Below are 14,182 nucleotides of genomic sequence, written 5' to 3' on the forward strand. Positions count from 1 at the left end.
AGGAAGGTCACCTAATATCTGCACTAATTGTCGATATGCTTTCAGAGTTGTTCATGATTTCGGAAACGTATGGAGACAAAGAGGATTTCTTACGACCGTAGGAACCCCATTCAAGAGTGGTGAACTAGTACAAGAACTTCTGGATGTCATAAAACTGCTGTCAGAAGTTGCTGTATTAAAGTGTAAAAACCTTTCCACAATGACTACAATGGAAAGCTGTGGAAATGTATTTGCTGATGAAATTGCAAAAACGCAGCATGGGAAGGAGTTAAAGAACATATACGGTAAACCCAACAACTGGAATCATGGAAGCAAAGTTGAACGCTGTATCAGATGAACATGGAAGACATTCAAGAGATGCAAGCTCAATGCTCTAACCAGAAGAAGTTGGAGAATGCTGGGAGGTTAAGCAGTGATAGAGTATGGACATATGGCAAGAGTCATAGACTGGTAGCTCCAACAACATATGTTGCTTCCTTATCTGGCACAGCAAATCCACTCTCTAAGACACGTTGGAGTACCAAAGATAATCAACAGATTCTCCCAATGGTGTTGAAATCCAAAGTTCAGGGCACAAGCTCGACAAACACTTGAAAGATGCATGACATGCCAGAAAACAGCAGGATAGGTCCGATTCAGTATGGATTTATGAAGGGGAAATCATGCTTGACTAATCTTCTGGAATTTTTTGAGAATGTAACTATGAAAATGGACATGGAAAAGCCAGTGAATGTAGTGTACCTGGACTTTCAGGAAGCCTTTGATAAGGTCCCACATAGGAGGTTAGTAGGCAAAATTAGAGCAAATGGTATTGGGGGTAGGGTACTGACATGGATAGAAAATTGGTTGGCAGACAGGAAACAAAGAGTAGGGATTAATGGGTCCTTCTCAGAATGGCAAGCAGTGACTAGTAGGGTACCACAAGGCTCAGTGCTGGGACCGCAGCTATTTACAATATACATTAATGATTTAGATGAAGGGATTAAAAGTAACATTAGCAAATTTGCAGATGACACAAAACTGGGTGGCAGTGTGAAATGTGTGGAGGATGTTATGAGAATGAAGGGTGACTTGGACAGGTGGGCTGAGTGGGCAGATGCATGGCAGATGCAGTTTAATGTGCATAAATGTGAGGTTATCCACTTTGGTGGCAAGAACAGGAAGGCTGATTACTATCTGAATGGTGTCAAGTTAGGAAAAGGGGAAGTACAATGAGATCTAGCTGTCCTTGTTCATCAGTCACTGAAAGTAAGCATGCAGGTACAACAGGCAGTGAAGAAAGCTAATGGCATGTTGGCCTTCATAACAAGGGGAGTTGAGTATAGGAGCAAAGAGGTCCTTCTGCAGTTGTACAGGGCCCTGGTGAGACCACACCTGGAGTATTGTGTACAGTTTTGGTCTCCAAATTTGAGGAAGGACATTCTAGCTATTGAGACAGTGCAGCGTAGGTTCACGAGATTAATTCCCAGGATGGCGGGACTGTCATATGTTGAAAGATTGGAGCGACTGGGCTTGTATACACTGGAATTTGGAAGGATGAGGGGGGATCTGATTGAAACATATAAGATCATTAAGGGATTGGACACGCTAGAGGCAGGAAACATGTTCCCAATGTTGAGGGAGTCCAGAACCAGAGGCCACAGTTTAAGAATAAGGGGTAGGCCATTTAGAACGGAGTTGAGGAAAAACTTTTTCACACAGACGGTTGTGGATCTGTGGAATGCTCTGCCTCAGAAGGCAATGGAGGCCAATTCTCTGGATTCTTTCAAGAAAGAGTTAGATAGAGCTCTTAAAGATAGCGGAGTCAAAGGATATGGGGAGAAGGCAGGAAAAAGGTACTGATTGTGGATGATCAGCCATGATCACAGTGAATGGAGGTGCTGGCTCGAAGGGCTGAATGGCCTACTCCTGCACCTATTGTCTATTGTCTAAAATGATTCTTGGAGCAGCAAAAAGCTACCACAACAAAACTACCACAACTAAGTGCTCCTGCCCTACCTGATCCATTCTTAGATCTACATTTCTTTACCAAGGTGACAAGATACTCAGACACGCTGGGAATAGTGGGCATGTTTTCAAGATGGGCAGAAGCAATTCTGTCAAGGAAAGCCACTGCCACAAACACAGCAAAAACTCTGTTCAAAATCTCTGTCCTTAAATGGGGTTGTCATGTCATTATCAACTCTGACCAAGGAACACATTTCACAGGGAGTGTTTGTCAGGAATTATGTCAACTGATGAACACTTAAATGTCCTTTCACTGTCCACATCACCCAGAGTCATCAGGACAAGTTGAGCAATTGAATGGAATCATCAAACAATGAATGACTTAGTATCTTGAGGGAGATGTACCATAGCCTTTGTTCTTTCTGTGGTCTTATGTTCCATCAGAGCAACACCAAACAAGAAAACTAAATTAACTCCATTCAAGGTGGTAACAAGTTGCCCCATGCCACGGCCAGGATCCCTCGATCTCAGAGAGATTTCTGCAGCTGTTAGTGATTCCAACAAAAGGAGGACACGCCCTGATTCCTGGTGAGTGGGTCCTGCTTAAGAAACTGCATGAAGGACCACAGTGAGCTTGATGAGAAGGTCCTTATCAAGTGCTGTAATTAAAATCTCAGCAGAGAAGGTAGAAAATAGAAGTAAGTGGATGCACACCAGTAACTGCAAGTGAGTTAAAGTGGTATCCAATGAGGACAACCAGCACTGTGGTTAATGTGCTGGTAACCTCTTGACCCAGTGCCTGCTCTGCTGAGCTGCAGTGAGCAAATCTCTAACCAGCCAGAAGACTTCAAGTAAGTTGATAACTAGTGGACATTATGAAGTTTATTCTAATATTAGTTGTTGTTATATTTTTGCCAATTTTCCCTACTTTCAATGAGTACAAATATTCATACCAATATTCCTTTTCATAATTTACATACTTTTCTTTGTGTGTGGGCCATAGTTCAAACTCACATAAGTGTGCGTAGAAATCCGCCTTGTTTTCCTTCTCCATGCCTTGTGATGCATCGGGTAGTAACCTTTGCCATTTCCTTAGCCTTTGTCTGTTTTTATGAGGCCAAATTGCTGGTTCAATGCTGAACCCAGCACGGACAGAAAACATGCAAGGAGCTGGCCACATTCATACCCAGGACCACTTGCCACAAAATCCAGTGCAGATGTCACTAAACCAATGGCCAGCATACTAATTTGCCTAACTATGACATAATCTTTTGTGGTCTGAAAGTGGGAATCATTGTTGGGAAAAAGGGAAGAGGAGTGGGGGGAGCAGTAAGCACCAGAAAGACATTCTGTAATAGTCAATTAACAAATTGCTTGGAATCAAACGGTCTTACCTGGTGTCACAGGGCTGGGTGTGTCTGACACGCACCACCACCTACCCCTGGCATTCCTTCTCTGCCACCTGTCCCACAACCCTCCCATAGCACTTCACCCTTGCCATTCCGAACATCCTTTGCTCCCACCAGATTTACAAACTCACTTTCTTCTCCACATTGACAAATACAGTACTGTGCAAAAATCTTAAACACCCTCACTGTATCTATGTGCCTGAGACTTCTGCGCAGTACTGCACCTTTTGCTCTTTCATAATTTAAGTAGTTTTTGATAATTTTATGCTTAATGTAGGTAACACTAGTTTTTCTGCCTCTGAATTTTCAGATGTAATGATTCTAAACATGTGATTTAGAATCAAAGGGGAGATTGCTGGATCCACATATTTAATCTGTAAATTAGACTGTTTAATTGATATTTTCTTTACAGTTTAACAGTTAGTTGTGTGTTTGTATTTCATACAATTACTGCCTAGTATGCTTCCTAGTGGTAGAAGTATGTCTATGCAAGCTCAATGTATTCCCCTAGTGGTTGCACTGTTGTGATTCTGGAAGCTTTGAATAAGAGTCAACCAATGAGATAGCTCTTATCTACAAATTTGAATGAATTTTCTTATCTATTGGCATAAAAGAGCTGCAAAATGAGGTCAGCACCATCTTAGTATCTTAGTTTTTTGTCTCTCCCTATATTTAGTAGACCTCTAACACTGTTCAGACAATTAACGCTTAATAAAACAATCATGAAGTAACTAGTTTTATGCTTTTTTTCCTGACTTCTGAAAGAACCATGTATTAATACATCAAAATCCTACATCATCCATCTGAGTTGGTAAAGAAATTTGACTGAACCCTGAGACTTTTGCTTTCCAATAAGAGAAAGCGCATTAGGGAATGAGGAGATAAGCTATTTATCACAAAATAGCCAACCTCTGACCTTTGAAAACAGATATGACATTTAAGCAGGTGGTTCAGATGATCAAATATGACCATTCTTTAAACAGATGTTTAAGGCAAATTGAGTGGTATCTGAGAGAGAAAGAAGAACACGTCGGTTTTCATGCTGAGAAACAGACTGCCACATTAATTCACACTGATTTATTCACAAGTCAGACTCTGTAAATCATTCACACCACATTATACAACATTTGCAGTGTTACTTTTTGGCATCACCTTGCATTATTTCATATTTATTCATGCCATCCAATAGGAAACTGTTCACTTTCAATGTCTTTCCAAATACCTTTATGTACTGTCTGTCTTTAAAATTACTAAGGAGTTTACAAAGAAACAGAGATATTTTCACAATCCTTTATTTCTTGAACATTCAAGAAGGTAAGTCAATTTCTATCTGGAGTGATGCAGAAAGAATAATTTTGCAAGGTTTTCTGCACAATGCAATATCAAAGGTCCTGTTAGAGTTCAAACAATGCTCTCATTTACACTGTTGATATCAAGGCAATGCAATTAAATCCTAATTACTTCAAACGAAAGAAAATAATGTCAATTAGAAAGTCTAACTTCATGGCATTTATTTCCAATGCAAACTTTTTTTAATGGTCTGCCATTATTTTCAGTGTTTCCAATTATGTTTTACCAGCATAATTTCAATGATACAGTTGGACTTAAACTATCATTAGACAATTATCTGGGGCAAATGATTTTACCTTTTAGCAATGGGATCAGCACACATCCCTAGGGAGGAGGGGCACATATGCTAAGGATGAAGGAGAGGGAGGAACAGTTGGGCATCCTGACTATCTGAGGTCTGTTGGTTAGAAAGTCCAACATCTGGTTGCATGGTAGCATATTTAGACTGAGGAGTTGGAGTTTGTTCGCCAAGGTCTGTGGGACAATAGTATTGAATGCCAAACTGAAATCCAGGAACAGCAGCCTGACTCCACACTAACACAAAGAGATCAACCAGAATTCATTAGCTTTGATTTCACTACCAAGTTTAGTCACGCCATACACTTTTCCAGCTTAATTTTATTCAAATTTTAGATTGATTTCCTTTGGCAAGATTCTATGCTACAGAAATGGAACGATCTCCAGTCTTCCTTGCAAATAATAGTTTCCTCTCCTCTTATTTTCATAATTAAAGTTAAAAGCTTGATCATGAACACTTGTTCTATATCATGTAGCATTTGAAACATAAATACACACTCAGTGGTCACTTTATTAGGTACCCCATATACCTAATAAAATAGCCATTAAGTGTATGTTTGTGGTCTTTGCTGCGATAGCCCATCCATTTCAAAGTTCAATGTGTTGAGCATTTAGAAATGCTTTCCTGCACACTGCTGTTGTAACACATGGTTATCTGAGTTACTGTCACCTTCCTGTTAGATTGAACCTGTCTGGCCTTTCTCCGCTCACCTCTCTTAACAAGGCATTTTCACCCACAGAACTGCCACTCATTGGATGTTTTTTGGGTTTTTTTGTAGCATTCTCTCTGAGACTGTTGTGCCTGAAAATCTCAGGATTCAGCTGTTTCTCAGACACTCAAACCACACCGCCTGGCACCCCATGGTCAAAGTCACTTAGATCGCATTTGCTCCCCACTATGAACAACAACTGAAACCCTCGAGCGTGTCTGCATGCTTTTATGCATCGAGTTGCTGCCAAATGATTGGCTGATTGGATATTTGCATTAACGAGATGTACAGGTATACCTAATGAAGTGGCCACTGAGTATATACGTTATTTCATTATATATATCAAGTCCTGTCAACCGAGCCATACAGAGTATTCCTCCCTGAATCCTTCCAAAAGTAGGAGTGCCCTCAGAAGATACACAATCAACCAAAATATTTTAAATACCTGTCTATCACTTAGAGACTGAAACCACTCATCTTTGTCAAAAATTCATGTGCATCTCAGTGTAATGGAAAAATTTCCTGCTGACAGATTGAACCACTGCACACATGGAAAAAGTCTTTTCAAGGAATTGCCAATAAGTTAAAAACAAAGTCATTGGAGCAAAAGACCACTGAATGATAAATAAATAATTGCACTAAAAAATAAAACATGTTGAAAATACTTGGCATAAGATAAGCATGTAAAATCCGACAAATGGGAGTCCAAGAAAGACTGTAAGCATTTAAGGCAAAAACATTATCATCATCATTATGTTCCATGTCATATGATGTGGCGAATCATGGTCTTCCATCTGCCCTTTGACCCTCTTCCCGCTGTTGTTCTTGCTCTTTTCTCTAGCCGTGAGCATGATTGTTTTTAGCAATTCTTTTTACAGAATTAGTTTGCCATTGCCGCCTTCTGGGCAGTGTCTTTACAAGATGGGTTACCACTGCCATTATCAATACTCTTCAGAGATTGTCTGGCGGGTGTCAGTGGTCACATAACCAGGACTCATGATATGCACTAGCTGCTCATACGACCATCCACCACTTGCTCCCACTGTTTCACGTGACCCTAACCGCGGGGGGTGGGGGGAGGTTAAACAGGTGTTGCACTTTGTCCAAGAGAGACCAGCAGGCTAGCAGAGGAAAGGAGAGCCTTACATCTCCTTTGGTAGAGATGTATCTCCACCCCGCCACCCAAAAATACATTACCAGATTTAAATAAGATACATCAAGAAAATAAGATGCATCTAAGTGAATAAGGATCAAAACTGCGGAAGTATTGGCCGTAGCTTTCCATTTTGTGGATGGACAAGTGCAAATACATGGCACTTTTCAAAAATGTAAATAGTAACAGTAGGCAATGAGTACAACAGGTAGTTTAATGATATTATCAAATCTTGAAAGATCAACAAACAACTCATCTGCAAATGTTGTGCACATACAGTCACTCTATTCTTGATCAGTACTCCACAACCAAATGAGGAACCTCTTTCTCTGCCTCAAATTCCCATTTGTCCAGCCACCATTACATTTGATCTCACCTTTACAGAGCTGCTCTCCAGCAATCTCTCAATTTTCATCACATCAGATAGCAACCAAAAGGATAACTGGCATCTTCAACTGAGGATCTGCCATAAGGAAGAGGATGACTTCTGTGGGATCTGAGGTGACTGACAAGGCCAAGGTGGGAACCACAGATGCAATCTTGAATGAGACAAGAGGTGCCTGATGGTTCAAGCTGGTAGCTGGCATGTCCCTTCTATTTACAGTGGACTTTGTGTTCCTGATCCATGGAAATTAGATTTCCAGTGCCATCCTGAATGGTTTTTCTCCACTGTCATAGACTGGGATTCTCAGGAATCCATAAGAATCTTGTCTAGTAATCTCTCAGAGATTGGCATCCTTGCTCAGATAATGTTAGTGGACATCACACAGCAGCATTCCACGCATAAACATGAAAATAAACTGTCAAGCAACACACACAAAATGCTGGAGGAACTCAGCAGGTTCATCTGATTCTGTGATTATCCCTCAGGCCAACAAGTGGTCTGAGCCAAGCTCAAATTCTTTCTCTTAAAAGTACCCATCAAAACCAGGAGTTTGTGTCCTGGTCCTGTGCTTCGTGCCCGAAGAGAACCGTTGAACCAGCTACAGTGCTGTGTAGCTTGGGGAGAACACCATGGTTGGTTTGCTTATCCTTCTGATGGACTTCAAGGATTTTGCATTGGTAGGATCTTTCCAGTGCCTTGTAGAATCTGCTACAAGTAAATCCAGGACTCAGAGACAATTGGGGGACAGAGATCATTGATGCCCATTAGGACAAGAATATTGTAATATGTTTGAGATATTGATTTTCAAACACTCTTTTCCTCAGATGACCAAAGGATGTGTTGATGCACAAACAGTAGTGTTGTTTTTCATCATTAGCATGGCTTGAGAACTAATTAAATTATTTTTTCTCAGTTGGCTCTTCCTCACAGCTGAGGTGTGACAAAGAATCAGTACCTCACCTTAATCTATTTATAGCCTCCATTTATGATAGAGACTATTAATAGATAAGTGATAGATAAGGGACTTATATATCTATATGTATGTACTGTAGGTTTTCTGAGAAAGAAGGAGAAGTAAATTTAGAGTAACATGTAAAAGTTTGTAAATGGCCAGGGACAGATTAATTGAGTGGCCAAGAATGTGGCAAATGGAATACAATGTGGGGAACTATGGATTTATTGATCTTGGAGCAAAAACCAGAAGCAATGTAATCTTCAAGGTTTCAAGATTGGGAAATGGCTTCATCTATAAAAATAGCATGCAAGCAGAAGAAGTAATTAGGAAAGCAAATGCTACACTGGCCTTCATTGAAAAGCAACAGAAGTACAAGATAAGTTTTCAATTACTTTTGGGCCTTGGTGAAACCACACTTTGAGTACTTAGTGCAGGCTTGGTCTCTTTACTCAAAGTAAGATATGCTGTACCTACCACAGATGGAGTGCAAAAATGATTCTGTTAGGAAAGCATTGTCCTATGAGGAATAATGGATTAGATTTGTACGAAACTTCTTAGAGTTTTTTCTGAACTCTATTTTTCAGAGGTTTAGAAAAGTAACGTAATTGAAACATATAAGATTTCTCATGGTTTGACAGATCAGATGTTGGGAGCATGCTTCAGCTGCTGGAGGAATTAAGAAGCAGAGGTCAGCAAAGGCCTGCTTTCATCACAATTGTGAACTATCAGATTTTCTGGAAACACATAGGATGCTGAAAGAACTCAGCAGGTCTGGTAGCATCAATGGGAAGTGGACTGTCAATATTTTGGGGTTAAGACCCATCATCTGGACTGAAAGGTGAGAAGAGATAGCCAGTCCTAAAAAGTGGAGGGAGGGGAGAGGGGCAAGAACTGGCAGATGACAGATGATAGGCACATGGAAGAAGGGAGAGTGAAAATCATAATATTTCTATCTCATAGGTTGTGGAAGGAGGTCTTATAAGTTATTCATCTCAGAGAGCGAGATAGATCTTAAATACACAGGGATCTGGAGAAAGATCGAGTTGAAATACAAAACCAATTTTGAATTTTTTTCAATGGTGGAAAAGGCTCAAAATCATTTCAAACAAACATTTTGTTGTTATTTTTATGCTTTGGATATTCATCAGGGAAGCAATCTGTCTTTTATCAAGTCTCTTATATTTCACATTCATTCTTTCAGTCAGAACATTTTCCCTGCGACATTATGTCATGTTTAAATTTAGAGAAGACTGGTTGTTCAATTTCTGATTCTGATCAAGATTTTCAAACGCAGTAGGAACCCTTTTTGAACTATTTTGAAAATCTTTGAATTGTTATTGTTATTAAAATATAGATCTGGGCTATTATTATAAAACACTATATGGTAAAGTACTCTTTTATTTTCTTTTTTTTTTACCCACCAGCTTTGTCTTGGTAGTGGGTGTAGATTGTTTTATAATATAATTAACCATACTATTGTATTTCATAATTCAATTTATTTTATTTGATTGATCATGAATATGGGACACCGTGATTGTATCAGTGTGATTTATATAAAGTGCATTTTGTGCTACCTTATTTTGATTTATAATAAGTCTTCTTATGAATTCTGTATTTGTGTATATGAAATTTAATAAAAATATTGGAAAAGAAAAAGAAAACATTTTCCCTTCAGTTTCACCACATCCACTGTAAATTGGTTCTCTCCACATCATTTTTAAACATGAAGAAACTGCATTTGTCTTTAAGCTAAATGTCTAAAATAGTTCATTCATGTTTAACATTAACTTAGTGATAGTTGTTTAAAATTTTTTATTCAAGTAAGTATTGACAACTGTACTAATTCTCTCACAGGCAGACTAAAGCTGGCGGTGCTAGCTCAGTGCACATTTTCAAAGTACAAAACTGAAGCTCTGTGCTGACAGTAATGCTGGGCTGACTGACAAAGGTTCTGTAAGGTTGTTATATCCAGGCGTGGTAGCAAGGTTAAGCTCCTGCTATCTATTAAATGCTCCCAATGGCATGTGTCTCAAATATCTTCTGACAACCATGTCCAGCTCCTGGCCTTTCTCATGTGGCTTGGCTACTAAGCCCAGCGGAACCATTTTTTCCAACAGGAGAAGGGGCAAAGAAAAGCACTCACTTCAGGCAGATGGGGCTCATCAGCCGTGGCTGGCAGCTCATCCAGGAGAGGGAAAACTCTGACCACAAGCCTCCGCTGCCTTGTGCCTATTCCCATTCATAGAGAAGACTTTGGGAGTAAACTTTGAGGAAAAACTGCAGAGCTGGAGTCTCTCTGGCAGACTTACATTGAGGTCAATCCCAACTGGCAACTCCTGTGATGCCGCTGATGCCAAACTGTGTCAGTTTCTGCCGTTTCTTTGGATTCTTCAGCTGTGTGGAAGGGGGAGCCTGTTGCTTGCTCTCCTTATCATACTGCCCTGGCTTGTATATCACATGGATAGTTAGGATGCAGTACCCCGACTGATGGAGGGTCTCAGTGACAAAAGACACATCCACAATGGTAGAAGTCTCATATTGACTCAATATCCCTCATTGATCTTGTCCGGTATATTGAAGTATCAGTGGCCCAGAGGTAAATTGATTTTTAATTTTGCATTTGAATTTTGAATTGATTGGCTATATTGGTGGGGGGGGGGGCTATATCTGTCACTTCACAGAATATATTCACTAAACAACACATTAGTAACGCTGTTACAGTGCCAGCGACCTGTAAGGATCTGTAAGGAGCTTGCACAGCATGGTTTTCTTCCTGGTGCTCTGTTTTCCAAACACATATGGGTTAGTTGGTTAAGTGGTCACACTGGTGCAGTTGGGCAGCATGAGCTGGAAGGCCCTGTTACCATGCTCAATCTCCAAATAGACGTGAATCATATTCATCAATTTCTGAAAGAAAGCAAAAAGCTGAAGTTGCAGCATTGATTGAACTTCAAGGCAAAGTGGTTAATGGCTTTTCAAATTAAAACCCTAACATCTTGCAGCTCAATGATAAAAAGTGAAGTACATTCTCAATCCAAGGCACAGTGCAAAATGCATACTGAATTTTTCATTATTCAATGGAAAACTCCTACTCTGTCTGACAAAGCTGTGCACCTCATGCATTCCCCTGCAGAATAAACCGTAATGGAAACATTCAGTGTGCATAAACTGGAAAGGAACTCAAAATTCAGTTGGAGTATTATCTGAATTTTCCCCAACTATGAAGTAATATGTGGCAGCTTAGTATAAGTTTATAGTGGGCTTTTAGTGGATTTGCAAAACAAAGTACTGAATTACTTTATGAAATGTCGTAGAGTTGATGCCCACTTAGTGTCACTATTTTGTTTAATTGAACTATTTCATAAATAACCAATTTAACAGCAGATTCATTGGCAAGACTATCAAATTTTCTTTTTTGTCTACCATAGTACATTCCACAGTTTATTTGACAGTGTGCTATTTCTAATGACCGAACTGTTTTATAATAAATTGCACAATATATGGTAATGTTGAAACTCAATTTTGTTCACAGACATGTTTTGCAATTATATTTCTGTTGTTTCCAAGCTCATTATTTTGATAGATTTCCTTCATGGTAAAGCACTTTGAGACACTCTAAGGCTGTGAAGAGTTCCCTTTCTAATATAATAAAACTGTGTCTCATTTTTGTCAGATCTGCAGGGTGCTTAGAACAAAGTAGGATGAGTATAGAAGCTGGGGGGGGGGGGGGGGGTGAGTGCTAACATTGGCTGCCCAAGCTCTCTTATGGGAGGAGATCACCAAAAGATCCAAGCTATCTGAAACCACCTTGAAGAAACGCAACACCCCCCACAGATTAGATTCAACTTTATTGTCATTGTGCTGAGTACAGATACAAAGCCAATGAAATGCATTTAGCATCTGACCAGAAATGCAAAGGATAGTGTTATTTACAAAATAACTGTGAATATAAAAAGTACTGCAGCACACAAATATAAAAGTACTGAGACAGTACAATACGGATGCAATACTGCTTAGCGCTGTGATGAGAGGTTCAGCAGTGTCACAGCCTCAGGGAAGAAGCTCTTCCTGTGCCTGCTGGTGCGGGAGCGGAGGCTCCTGTAGCACCTACCGGATGGGAAGAGAGTAAGAAGTCCATGGTTAGGGTGAGATGCATCCCTGATAATGCTTTTCGCCCCGCCCAGGTAGTGTTTACGGTAGATGTTCTCAATGATGGGCAATCGGGTGCCGATAATCCGCTGGGCAGTTTTCACCACACGCTGGAGTGCTTTGCGGTCCGATACGGGACAATTGCCATACCACACTGAGATGCAGTTAGTGAGTATGCTCTCAATGGTACAGCGGTAAAAGTCCGTCAGTATCCTGGGACAGAGGTGAGCTTTCTTCATGCTCCGCAGGAAATAAAGGCACCTTTTTGATCAGGATGGAGGAGTTCAGGGACCAGGTGAGATCCTGGGAAATGTGGACACCAAGGAACTTGAAGCTTAATACATGCTCCACTACAGTTCCGTTGATGTAGATGGGGACGTGAGTGTGACTCCTGGCGTGCCTGAAGTCCACAATGATCTCCTTGGTCTTCTGGGTTTTAAGGGCTAGATTGTTGTTGGCACACCACGCAGCCAGGTGCTGGACCTCGTCCCTGTAGACCGCTGGGAATCTCTGGCCTACACCCATCCAAAGTGGAGGAGGAGATTCAGGATGATATTGAGAACCTCTATATATCGTTAATGGTTCTGTGGAAGCAGCTGGAGAAAACCACGTCAGAAACAGTCCACTCACCTTCCCCATTAGCTTCCACGTTGCTATCCTTTGGCATTCAGTCGATTGAGTCTATATCAGCTCTCAAAATACCCTCACCAGTCCCCACTCATCCATGTATTGTCCAGTAACCTGCTTTCTCTCACATGCCCATTAATTCTACACTGATTTTCCTGCCACCCATCTATTTGGCTTCTCCCAGTCAGGCAGTCAATAAGGTCATAGCTGATCTTATACCTCAGCTACTTAGCTGCATTAATCTCACAACCTCTTTCCAGGTTTATCCAAACATCTCTCAATGTTCAGTGACTGAACATTCATATCCCTCTTGGTTTGAGAATTTCAAATATTTTCCATATCTGACTGGGAATAATAATTGTTATCTCAGTCTCAAATGGTTAGCTCTTTATATTGAAACTGTCCATTGATGTCACACACCAAGTCCAGGAAAAACATCACACTGCATGTTGCCTGTCAATCCCAGTAAGAATATTTTATATTTTGATGAGATCACCTCTCATCCCCTTGAACTCAAGTGTGCAAGAACCCATTGTGCTTCCTCTCTCCATAGAGCATAGTCCCTCCTCCCCAGGAATCAATCCAGTGAATCTTTGCTGCAGTCTTCTTTGAGCGGTATATACTTCCATTGATATCAAAACCTCATTTACTTAACATTCTCGGTGCAGCCTCATCAAGTCAGCATAAAATTTCACTCCTATTTTTGTATTGTTGCACTCTAAGCCAGGATGTTGTATGCTAGACCTGCAGTTTATCTTTTGTGATTCATTCACAAAGACATCCAGGTTCCCTTGAACACCAGCATCTTTCAATCTTCCACCATTCAAAGAATACTCTGTTTTTCTATTTATTTCAATGTACCATGTTCTCAGCCATTTGCTGAGCCTATCTGCATCCTCTTCAATCTTCTCTGTCTTCTTCACTGCTCTCAACTTATCCACAAGTTTTTATCATCAGCAAACCTGCATAGATTTCATTTGACCCTGCTATTCAAATCAATAACATTGCTTGATAACAGCTGAGTCCTAGTGCCCATCTATATAGCCCAACACTGGTTATGGCCTCTCAACCTGAAAAAGACTCAATATTAACCTGAAAATAACTCATGTTTGTTTGTCGGATAACTAAGCTTCACTCCACAGATGAGTATTCCAAACCTGTATGCTCCAATTCAGGGTAACAACCTCTTGTGTAGAACCT

Source organism: Mobula birostris, chromosome 8, assembly GCF_030028105.1.
Source record: "Mobula birostris isolate sMobBir1 chromosome 8, sMobBir1.hap1, whole genome shotgun sequence".
Lineage (NCBI taxonomy): Eukaryota > Metazoa > Chordata > Chondrichthyes > Myliobatiformes > Myliobatidae > Mobula > Mobula birostris.